The following is a 12855-nucleotide window of genomic DNA, read 5'->3' as shown; positions in this document are numbered from 1 at the left end:
TTTCTCAAAGGAAACTAAACAGGCCAGGAGGCAGTGGAATGGCATTTTCAGATTGCTCAAAGAGAGAGAAAAAAGCCTGCCATCCAAGAATATTGTATCCAGCAACATTATCATTCAACTATAAAGGACAGATAAAATCTTTCCCAGACAAACAAAAGCTGAGAGAATTCACCACTACTAGACCCATCTTGCAAGAAATACTTAAAGGTAGTTCTTCAATCTGAAAGAAAAAACACTAATGTGCAAATGAAAACTTTTCAAAGTATAAAACCTACTGGTAAAATTAAGTACCTGGACAAACTCAGAATACTCTATTACTGTATTTGTGGTATGCAATTCACTCATAACTCTAGTATGAAGCTCAAAAGACATGAGCCAAGGAGTGCAAACAGCCTCTAGAAGCTAGAAAGGCAAGGAAATGGATTTGCTAGAAAGGCAAGGAAATGGAACTTCCAGAAGGGAATGCAGCCCTCTCAACACCTTGATATTAGCCCAGTGAGACCTGTGTCAGACTTGTACAGGCCTCAGCAGCTGAATGGATTGTACAGCCTGTAGAACTGTACAATAATAAATGTGTATTGTTTAAACTGCTAAGTATGTGGTAATAGAACACTAGAACAATAGAAAACTAATTATCTTTTTATATAAAGCTAGATTTGATTTCCTAAATATTGTTAAGGATTTTTACACCTATGTTCATTGTAGTTTTCTTTTCCTGTAATGTCTTTGTTTCATTTTGGTGTCAGAGTAATGCTGGCCTCATAGAATAAGTTGTGAAATACAGGATTCCTATCTACTTTTTGAAAGAGTTTGTATAGAACTAGTATTATTCCTTTCTTAAAAGTTTGGTAGAATTTGCCAATGAAGGCATTTGGGCCTGAAATTTTCTTGGTGGGAAGGTTTTGTTTTGTTTTGTTTCTTTGAAACAGAATCTTACTCTGTCACCCAGGCTGGAGTGCAATGGCGCAGTCTCGGCTCACTGCAACCCTTGTCTCCCAGGTTCAAATGATTCTCCTGCCTCAACCTCCCAAGTAGCTGGGATTATAGGCGTCTTCCACCACACCTGGCTGATTTTTGTATTTTTAGTAGAGATGCGCTTTCTCCATGTTGGCCAGGCTGGTCTCGAACTCCTGGCCTCACGTGATCCACCCACCTCAGCCTCCCAAAGTGCTGAGATTACAGGCATCAGCCACCGCACCTGGCTTGTGGGAAGAATTTTAATTACTAATTTCAATGTCTTTAATAAATATAGGGCATGTAGGTTATCTATTTTTTCCTGAATGAACTTTAGATTCATCATTTTTGAAGTCTTAGTTGCTAGAAAAAAATGTTTGAAACTTGGTGAATTTTCTCATTAAAGCAGCTTTCTTTCAGTGCATTTTTTGAATATAGTAAATATAAGTATTTTATTATATTTATAGAATATATTTTAGATCTGAAAAATTATTATGAGATTTCACATATTACAAAAATACAAATATTATATCTGAGTCCTTATTCGCCAGGAGATCTGATTTTAACTTGATTTCCCATATATTTATGCCACTCACATGGGCCATAAACATGCCAGTCACTGTGATAAATTTACTTTGTAAATCAATTAATTGACTTTGTGATTATATATATATCATTTACAGTGATTCTGCTTCTAAGAAGTGGAACCTCTTTCCATATGCTGACAGAATTATTTGTAAGCTCACAGAGGTTTAGGCCAGACCCCAAACTGTGTTAAATTCACAAGGTAATGAGTGCTAACCTGTGAAGCCTCTTGAAAGAGAGATCACTACCTATCACTGGCCATATGTCCCAATCCTGCCATTGTATAGGGCAGTGGTTTTTACTGAGAGTATTTGAGAAATTCACTTGAGTGTTACTGATACTTAGTGAGTAGGGGGCCCAGGATGCAATGCCCCTAATGACCCCACACAGTAAGGAATTGTCCCAAGTCCTGCACAACTTACAAAATACCCTGCTGGTTGGTCATGAAGATTAAAAGCCTGTTTATAATTTTCTGAGACCAGAACCTAAGTCTGTTTTACACATAAACACAAAGTAATTTTGTGTGGTTTTAATATATAATTAATATTCTAATCTTTATCCTAACATTTATCCCTGCTCTCTCTTTTTTTTTTTTTTTTTTTTTTTGGTATTTCTAGTATAGAATGGCCTTAAGTCCAAATTTATTTCATCTATAACTGTATGCAATCATCTAACCACTTTGCTATGTCTTTTAGGATTGAGCCTGCACTTTTTCCTATGAAGTACATGCTATTATTAGTTGGCTTTTTCTACTCTGTATTACACTGATAGTTATTTTTTTAATTAGACATATAGTTACGGTATTGTGTATAAATTCCATTTCAGGACAAAGGAGCATTATAAAATATTTATTATGAAAAGGGTGGGGGTGTTAGATTTGAAAAGCTTGAGAGGCATGTTATAGAAACAAACTTTCTTCTGATTTCAGTACTTTTCCTATCATTATAGTTGCTATTACACAAAAATGTAAAGTCTTGGAATGAGTCCATATTACTGCTTAAAAATAACCAAAACAATAAAAATGGATTTAACTTCTATTTCACCTACAAAATAACCTAACACAATTATTATATCTATCAAATCCAGGACATCCAGCCATAGTGCTCACACATATGCACAGTAATCACAAATTTCAGTGCACAAACTTAGATATGCAAATCATATAACTTACTTTTTTTTTACCCTGTCACTGAACTCAGTACCGCTGGGGTCCCTATTCTGCTGGGTGGAGGAAACCTGGTTACAGTCAATTAAATCATCTCAGTTAATTCATGATCTCATCCTGGCTTCCCTCCAGGGAGCCAGTGCATTGGAGCTGAAGGAAGTGTGTGGTCCATAGTCATCCTTGCACAAGCCTCTGCAGAAACATTCCTGTTCCTGTCTGGACTTTTGATATCATCCATCTACATCATGCTGCAACCTCCTTGCCTGCGGAGACTCTTTGGACCATCTCTGTGCCACATTTGTGCTCTTCTCAACAGCAAATCCAAAACATTCATCAGTGGAGCTGCAACTCCTTCCTCACTGTGGTGTGAGAAGCCTCCTAGCCTTCCTTCCGTCACCTTATGCAACCATTGTCATCTGCTGCTGCCACACTATACTGGACACAGGAACTGCAGGGAGTCTTGCTGTCTTCTCATCTGCCCCCAGGCTCCTCCAGGGGATGAGGCATGGTTCTTTCCATTCTTGTATCCCTACATCCATTATTTCTTCTACACTAGATCCAGTCCTGGGGGCAGAGCCCAAGATGTGTGCTTAAGGTCACAGCCATGTCCTTTAGCTTCGTTTCCAGTCCTCTCTCTTCCCCTGACTCTGAGTGATTGCTTAAGCTAAACCTATTAGCTCATCCACCTGCTGACTATCCATTTCCAGAGCCCAGACATGGACCTCCCTGCCTGCTTCCTGGGTTGAGGGTCACAGGGTGACAGAATTACTAGGAATGAGAAAAGCTGTTACTTACTCTTTGGAAACATCATTCCAGTAGAGATGCAAGGCACATGAGGCATACTGCTTAGCCTATAATCATTTTCTCTGTTTTCAGTCTGTATGCCTAACTTTATGCCAGGATAGTGAAAGTTTTCATGTGCTTATCGTGACCTTTGCAAGGTATCAAGTGAAGGCAGGCACATTGTATTGCTGTAGATAGATAGGATTAGTGACAGGAATATGGGATATAAACCTTTTTGCTAGGTCTAAACCATCCTTAATTATGCCATGAGTCTCTCACTGTCTTAATGATGTAGGGTCATCATTTTAATTTTTTTATTGTATTATGCATCTTTCAGTGGTGTCTTCAAGATACATCAGTGTGGGTCATTCAATGTCGGAGAAATAGGTAAAGACACTTTGGTTTGTGGTCTACTTTTACAATTTATATTTTTCTTCTCCTTTCCTCCTTCTACAAAGATTATGTCCAGCAGTATGCATCTTCCTGACTTGCAGATTCTAGCCTGCTGTAAAATTAGGACACCAGACACCACACATATTGCTAGAACTGTGTCTGAGACTGAATAGGCCCTGAGTTAGCCTCTAATTTCATGGGCTTTGTGGTGCCTATTGTGGTAACTCAGGAGCATTTGTTTTGATTTGTTTGTTTGTTTGATTGGTTGATTGATTGGTTTGGTTTTTCATCCTGGCCCTTGACTGTTTATCCCTTTGTCTCCTGCTGCAAGGCCTCCTGTTAGCCATTTGCCTCTCATTAGGCATGGAGCCCCAGGCTGCTTTCCATGTTCTTGCCTCCTGAGCGGCCTCCTTATCTGCTTGGGATGTCCAGTGTCAATCACTGGATTCTCCCCTCACTCTCACTGTGCATGGCCTGGTCAGAGGTGGGCTGCTGCCCAGGACTCTGGGGGCTCACAGAGTTTATTTTACTTTGTCTTTAGAGCAAGTGTCATCTGCAGATCCGTAGGGGATCTTGTTATTATTGATTTATTAAGTATGCATTCAATATTCAAAATTCTTTAAACAGACTGCTTATGTTTGGATGTATTGATGTATCTGCCATTAGATGTTTTACTCTCCAGTTATTCTTCAGGGAGGATTGTGCTCATCAGTGTTCTCGTGACTTTTGTTTGCCTCCCTCTGCATTAAACACCCAAACACCAGTGAGATCCTTTAGAATCTGGCAAAACTTCAGAGAACTCTCGGGAAATGAAACTCTCTGTCCACTCAGTTTGGTTTATTGATTTTTCTGAGTAACCTTAAAGGCATATCTTACTACTTAAGAAGTAGAGATTCAGTAAAATGTTGTTTCTGCTCCAAAGATAAAAATTGAGAATGCTTAACTTGTATTATATACTTGGAATCATAAAGACAAATTGAAATAGTTGATTTCCACCCAAATAGAATGTGCTAGCTTTCTCTGGCTTAACACTCTCTGAAAACACATTGACTTCAATTTCCATCTTTCTCACCGCGCAAGTTGTTAGTACACCTGTTCTTTTGAAACCACAATTCCGTTTGTTCCTGTGTCTTGATGGTATTTTCACTTTTCTTCTGCTGCCCTTGAACTTGCCAGACTCTCCAGCACTTGTGTGGTACTTTTCGCATTCATTACTTCTCTAGTGGCATTACTGAAGGATAAATAGCTGTCTAGTCAAAATCATCTGGCCGTGTTCAGTGGGTTTTAGGTCTGAAAGGGGAGCCGAATAATGTGTGAGTAAACTGTAATACTCTGCAAGGATGCCAAAAAATTAGTTTGCCCAGAAATCCATTAGTAAAAAATATCAAACATTCCTAAAAATTAAACAATAGGAAAAACAAACAGGGTTTTAGTTGTTTAAAAAGACAGAACAAACATTTGATACTTTTACTCACTTAATACGTCAAACATGGGTCTTCTGTGCTACTTGTCAGGGGGATTCTGAATATGAAGATTAAACCTAGCATTACCCATACCTCCTAAGTGAGAGCACCTCAACATTTTGTACTTACCTTACAACTTTCATCTAAAGATCTCCAAGATCTGTGACTGCTTATGTTTTAAATTACAGGAAAAAGTTAAGTTGTTTGCTTGCCAGTAAGTCATAAATTAGGACACTGTTTTCCAGTTTCCAGTTCCATAACTTGTAGAGAACAAACATTTTCAATCTTTCAACAGGCTTTGGAATCTTTTCATCCTTAATAAATGTTAAAGGAGGGATAAAACCCCATTGGTATCTTAGCATTATAAGAAATGGCATTAGCCTCATTAAAGTGAGGAAATATTTTACTACAACCTTTTATAACATTTTTCTTTTTAATTCTCATTCATGCCTGATTTTGCCCTTTCCCTGCATCCATCTTCTTTTAAATCTGAATCTTTTGGTGGCTACATCAGTGTATTAGTCCATTTTCACACTGCTGATAAAGACACACCCAAGACTGGGCAATTTATAAAGAAAAAGATTTAATGGACTCACAGTTCCACGTGGCTTGGGAGACCTCACAATTACGGTGGAAGGTGAGGACAAGGTCCTGTCCCTCATGGAGTAAGTGAGAAAGGTGAAAGGGGAAACCCCTTATATAATCATCAGATCTTGTGAGGCTTATTCACCACCACGAGAACAGTGTGGGGGAGTCTGCCCCTGTGATTCAGTTATCTCCCACTGGGTCCCTACTACAACACATGGGAATTATGGGAGCTACAATTCAAGATGAGATTTGGGTAGGGACACAGCCAAACCATATCAGTTGGTTATTTGGTGCCTGGCTGCCAGTTGCACTCCACCAGAATCCTCCTCTTACTAGCCCAGCTGGACATTCTCCTTGCTGGTGCTCTTAGTCAAGATGTAAAGCCTGGTTAGTGTCTGAGCTGGTGGTCAGAGCACTTATCTACCCTGAATGCTGCAAACCATTTTAAACCCCTACAAATAATCAAATGTGTATTTGAACAAATCTTCAGTTTCTGGTGTTTAATTTGAATCTCAAGCCATTGTTATAGTGTTTTTTTCTTTGATAATTGATGTCCTTTATTTAAACTCATGGGAACAGAAAGGCGTTATCCTGGCTCTCCCCTGATAGTAACAACACCCCTCACAATTCATTGTGTTGTTGCACTTCTCAAGAAATTACCTATAGAACAGAGAATGCAGGCTGGGCGTGGTGGCTCATGCCTGTAATCTCAGCACTATGGGAGGCAGAAGTGGATGGATCACCTGAGGTCTGGAGTTCAAGACCAACCTGGCCAACATGGCAAAACCCTGTCTTTACTAAAAATACAGAAATTAGCCGGGCATGGTGGTGGGCGCCTGTAGTCCCAGCTACTCATGAGGCTGAGGCATGAGAATCGCTTGAACCCTGGAGGCAGAGGTTGCAGTGAGCCAAGATTGCACCACTGCACTCCAGCCTGGGTGACAGAGCAAGACACCATCTCAAAAAAAAAAAAGAATAGAGAATGCAATCTAGGAGGACACTATTCTTAGAATACTTTCATCTTATGAAAACATGATGTTTTGGAGTGTGTCTATAATACTTAAATCTAATATATGTTTAATAAATATCCAGATAGGAGCCTGTTCTGTTCTGTGTACTTTGCTGGTGCTGATGACTGGCATAAATAAAAATAGCTAATATTATTTAGCACTGCTTCTATGCCAGGCACAATATTAAGGTGGGTATTTTGTTATCCTCATTTCTCAAATGAGGAAACTTAGGCTCAGAGATTGAGTACTTGCCCAAACTCACAGTGCTTAGCTCCTCTCAGTTCCCTGCATTTCAGTGAAATTAGACATGGGGCAGTAGGGGTAATAGGGGAAAGTGATGATAGTCATAAAACACCTAGACCTATACCTTTTTGTTTGTATCTAGTCATCATTTAGCTCAAGTTTTCCTTAACTTCTGGCAGCAGAGTATACCTAATAGTATAATTAGTCTTTAATTAAGGAGCAGCCTTGACACAGACACCCTAGTCTCCAATGTGTGATTGCATACGGCCTCCTGCTCCCTGTGCCTGGGCTCTCATCTCTCTGATGGTCACTTGGCTGGCTCTGTCCTGTCCTTAGGGTTTCAGCTCCTCCACAAAGCCCAGTCATTGCCTACCATGAATGGAGACATCTTATCTCTTTTTCTCACTTACTCCATGAGGGACAGGACCTTGTCCATCATGTTTGCTGCCCTTTTCCCAGATCTGGAGTGGTCTGTGGAACATGGCAGCACTCAAGAAAGATGTGTTAAAGGAATGAGTGAGTTCTTTCTTCCAGGCCAGGACTGATGCTTCATGAAATGCTGCTAATCAACCCTCTTAGACTCCAACATAGCTGACCAGGAACCAGATTAGATAAACAAATATGATATTTGTGGGTTTGATTTACTTAAATCCTCACTGGGGTCCAAGAGCACCCCTTGCCAGTTCCTATAGATTACACAGCAGTATGTAGAATGGCCAGTGAAAAGGCAAGGTCACAGAGTAGCTGGACAAAGGCTTAGAAAAAACAATGCAGTGACCAAAGTTAATGTTTAGTGCCTTTAACCTCTATTTTTGGTGAGTGGCCTTTTCCCCATTTATTCGTTCCTCCAAGTCATCGAGCCCTTCTCTGTGGCAGGTCCTGTGCTAGGTCTTGGAAATACAAACAATAAGAAACTTTTGCTCTTGAGGAGCAGAGTTCGTGGGGAAGACAAAGCCATGAACAACTGTTTAACAATAGACAGAGCTAAGTATAGTAGAAGATGTGCATATAAAATATAGGGGAAATACAGAGCAGAAATGAAGACCATCTAGGGCACTAAGTGGCAGGTTCACAGAAGATGTGATCTTTAACCCGTGGCATTGTAGGCAAGAAAGCCAGCAGGTGCAAAGGCAAAATTAGGATGAAAGGGCATGATATATTCTAACAACAGGGAGAAGTTCGACGTGACTGAAGCTCAGGGCACTTTTTATGGGGGAGGACAGGAGTTGATGCCCAAAAAGGAGGTTGGGGCCAGATCTGAGGGATTCTATATGTAGGCTGAAAGTTGGAACTTTTTCCTGATTGGAAAGCAATCAGGTCTTTAAACATGCATGTGGCCTGATTGATTTTGGGTTTTACAAACACCTCTGGTGGCAACTTGAAGCGGTATATAAATTAGCCCAGGAGCCCAGATAGAGGAGTGCTTGACCCAAGGCAATGGGCTGTAGAAGGGGGGATGATTGGAAAACTATTTTAAAGATAAACTTGGCAGAACCAAATGCACATTCTGTCAGAAATGATTCAATGTAGTACAACAGGGAAAGAGTAGCCAAGCGTGGTGGCACACACTTGTAGTCCTATCTACTTGAGAGGCTGAGGTGGGAGGACTGATTGAGCCCAGGAGATCGAGGCTGCAGTGAGCTGTGATTGTGCCACTGCACTCCATCCTGGTTGGCAGAGTGAGACCCTGTCTCAAAAAAAAAAAAAAAAAAAAGAGAGAGAGAGAAGATTTGAGAATATCAGAATGTAATTTGAATATCTTCTCCAAAATCTTTTAGCAGGAGAAGATTGAATTTACTGAATCCTTTAGATGACTACCAAGACATATATTAGCACTCCAGTTTGCATCTCAGTAATTTTAAAAAATCCAAAGAATCAACCATCAACAAGCAGATACTTTTATGGGACAAAGAGACTTCTCCATTTTTGAAATGATGTTGCCTACTTATCTGTCAGTCACCCTTTCATCAGGGCCGTGTTCAGAGAGATGTCCAGGCCTGGTATGAGGCTGGCTGCTAGAGCCTTCCTTGCTTTTCCTTTTGTGATCTTTGAGTCAGGGTGGGAAGGATGGCTAGGGTAAGCCCCGGCTGAAGCATCCACAGGGATGGTGGGGTGGAGATGATGTTTCGGGGCAGCCGTCCACGGCCAAGCCACACATTACATTGTTTGGGGAGTAGTCCTAAAAATTAATGCTGTTGTCATGGTTTCATCTTGATTTTTATCAGCTGGATATGGATGAGGCTTCATTGTCATATACTTAATGTTTTTGCTCAGATCTTTGGCAAACCAATGTTTTTCCATGACTTTTTGACAGTTATTTTTGTTCAATAATGAATAATAAAGTGAGATTTACGGTCTGTATATGATAATGTTTGTCTTATTTTGACATTTCTTTTTTATACAGCAAAGGCCTTATAATTAGATTTTCCCTGTGCCAAAACATTGCTGCAAAACCATCTCCCTGAAAAAACGTTTCTTTGCTTCCTTTAGGAGCCGGCGTCATCTTATTTTGATTTGGAAGTTTTTTCATATGTCAGTCAGGAAATGAAACAAAAATTTCTCTTGAAAATGAATTCTTAACAAGAAAGAAATTAACTTTTGCTGAAAAATAAAACTGGAAGGGAAAACAAGAAGAAACATCTTTGAAATGCTGATGGTTCCATTGTCTTTTTAAATTCTAATTTCTGTTAAACTTCAGTGAGCAATATGGGAAACTCCCTTTTCCACCTTGTTGTAAAAGAGCTTATTTTATTCTTGTTGCTACTCCGGCCAGTTTTATGTGGAACTCTTTGAAATACCCAGGAGACTGAACTAGAACTTATGGACCTCACCCGATTTCTCATATAGCTAACCAACTAATGGCCTAACTCAGTGGATTCTGCCCCGTTGCTGATAAGTGGTAACCATTGGCCAAGTGCCATCTGTAGGGGTACAAGGACAGGCGAGGTTGAACTGCCCTTCTCCTGAGGCCACATCTGCGGTTGGCGCTATGCCAGGAGAGTCTTGGAGAAGTTGTACATGTGTCCATTGACAGTGCTTTCTCTTTGGAGTGCTCTTGAAAAAAATAGCTGTTGATAGAATCGCTTATTGCTAATGGCAAAACATCACAGAGAGCTAATTGCAAAAACAGTCACACTCACTACATCCGTGGCCTCCCCTAATGATATGTGGAAATACCTTCCCTTTCCTACAGTAGCAACAGTGGCCAAATTCTCTGTACAACCCAGAGAATTTTCCTATCTGAGTCATGATTGAAGAGCCGCTCTTAGAATCAGATTCCAGATCCAGCCATCCTTGTCGCCATCATCTCCACTCTTATTTCCACCACCATCTTCATCCAGTACTTTCTGTTGAGCACTAACAAACATGTGCAACTGAAGGACACTACATAATATCTCAGAGAAGTGTATCTATTAAAAAAAGACAACAGGCTTCTAAAGTATTGAGCCAGCATCACTTATAGCAATCCAGACAACAGAGTGAAATAATCATTCTGTCTCAGCCTTTCTTGATATCATGAGAAGAGTGTAGGCATTTCTTTCCAGTGTATTTTTGTATCACACGAACAGCACCTTCTTCTAAGTTTCGATACATTGGTTATGGGTGACTGTTATTCTGTACAGTATCATGAACATGGAGGAATTTCTTCTGTCTACTGATGGTGACCTTTTGTTGTTTTGAATATACGGGTCTGCTCAGCTTCAATATGAAATGGAATGTGTATTTCAAAAACTGGCCTGAGTGAATGTTTGGGCCTTGAGTTCTTGTCAAGAAGTGCTGTGGGGAGGTTTGAGGAAAGGTTCTTGTAAGTCTGTGATGTCAAATGATGAGATTGTCACCGACCCATGTGTTGAAGAATTGTTTCCTCACCTGATCTAACTCAAGACTCTTCTCTACTCCATTTCAAGAAGCACAGAAAATAACTGAGAACTGGTGTGTTAAAGGCTCCACCAAATGTCTCTTTGGCAGTAGAGGCTTGAATTTCTTCCCTACCAGCAGCTAAGGTTTCTCTAAAAGGAATTACCATCACCTTGGAATAACTTCCTATGTACACTCACAGGAAGAGTGTACACTTTGCTGAGGGTGATCATATTTGTGGTTTTCATCAGGAAGTGAAAGTTTCTGTGGCCTACCTGTGTGAGTCTACTCTATACTAGGGATAGCAGGAGCATGGTGCTCCAGGGGCAGGGGCCTGGGGTGTCACACAGACCTTGTTGGAATCCTAGCATTGCCGTCTATTCGCTATTTGACTTTTTCAAACCTCCTTTAAAAACAGTGACAAAATGGTTATTATACTAAACTATTTGGGTTGCTGTAAATTTTAAGAACAAAGCAGTTGCTACCACTTATTGAGCACTTAGGTTGTGTCAGGTACCCTGCCAAGAAAAGATCATAAGCATTGTCACTTCACTTCCATCATAATAGATGAAGTAGTGCTATGGTTTGGATGTGGTTTGTTCCCATCAAAGCTCATCTGGAAGTCTAATTGCCAGTGTGTCTTGGGAGGTGGGGCCCAGTAGGAAGTGTTTGGGTCATGGGGGTGGGTTCCTCATGAATAGATCAATACTGTCTCCCAGGAGTAAGTTCTCACTCTCAAGGGAATGGATTAGTCCCCAGGAGAGTGGGTTGTTACAAAGTGAGGTTCTTCCTCCTCTTTGGTCCCTCTTTACCTGCACCTGCTTCTCCTTCCACTTCTCTGCCATGTTGTGATGCAGCACAAAAGCCCTCACCAGCAACTAATGCCACTGCCCAGTGCTTGGACTTATCAGTCATCAGAATTGTGAGCCAAATAAACCTCTTCTCTTTACAAATTACCTAGCCTCAGTATTCTGTTATAGCAACACAAAATGGACTAAAACAATTAGGGATCGTCATTTCCACATGAAGATGAGGAAACTGAGGTGGTATATCACCCCTGGCCACACAGCTAGTGAGTGTCTGGCCTCAGGCTTCTATTCCAGGTCTGCCAACTCCAGATGCTGTGAGAGATAATGCAAAATCAGAGTCATTCCTAGTGCAGTCAGTGCTTAACAAACGTTCATTCTCTTTCCTCCCAGGTGCATCCTGTAGCTTTGATAGATCTCTAATTTCTTAATAAATTTTTATATGTAACATCCTATACAGCAGGAGGTCTGTCATACTGCCCTCATGTGGCTCATTTGGGTAATATTTTTGTTTGTTTGTTTTTTAAGTTTAATGCAAAGTATGTGTTCTTTAAAATGTGTCTCTAAAGTCACCTAAATATGTGGAAACTTTGGGAGTTTGTATGATTCTATAACCTCAGTATATAAGAAATGGTACTTTTTCTTTTCTACTGTCCACTTTAATGTGTAACTCTGAGCCCTCACCTGGCTGGGAAGATACTTCACTTCAGTTACTCTACTAACTTCTACCCTGTCTTTGCCAAGATCCCCTATTCCCTCTGTTGTCTTGGAGAAGAAAGCTTCTCTTCCTTGGTATTGTACATAATGAAGCTTTATTTCACTATCCTGTCAAGAAGGGAAGAATTTTTTTCACAATTATTTTTTCCATCCAATGCTCTGTTTACAGAAACATTTATCAGCCACTAGAGAAATACTCAGCTTTCACACTTAAGAAAGAGATGTTATTGCCAGGGAGTGGAATGTTAATTCATTTTCCAGTTTAAATTGTAGAATTTTTTTTTCCAAGA

The 12855-nt window shown here is 40.2% G+C and overlaps 1 protein-coding gene across 1 annotated transcript in view; it reads left to right on the top strand.

The window, feature by feature from the left end:
- The window catches only part of ARSB (arylsulfatase B), a 185290-nt gene that overhangs the window by 77309 nt on the left and 95126 nt on the right, over positions 1-12855 (top strand). The window lies entirely within an intron of this gene.

Source organism: Trachypithecus francoisi, unplaced genomic scaffold (assembly GCF_009764315.1).
Source record: "Trachypithecus francoisi isolate TF-2019V2 unplaced genomic scaffold, Tfra_2.0 Lachesis_group2, whole genome shotgun sequence".
Lineage (NCBI taxonomy): Eukaryota > Metazoa > Chordata > Mammalia > Primates > Cercopithecidae > Trachypithecus > Trachypithecus francoisi.
The sequence above is the reverse complement of the archived record's forward strand: the minus strand, read 5'-3'. Positions and strand labels throughout refer to the sequence as shown.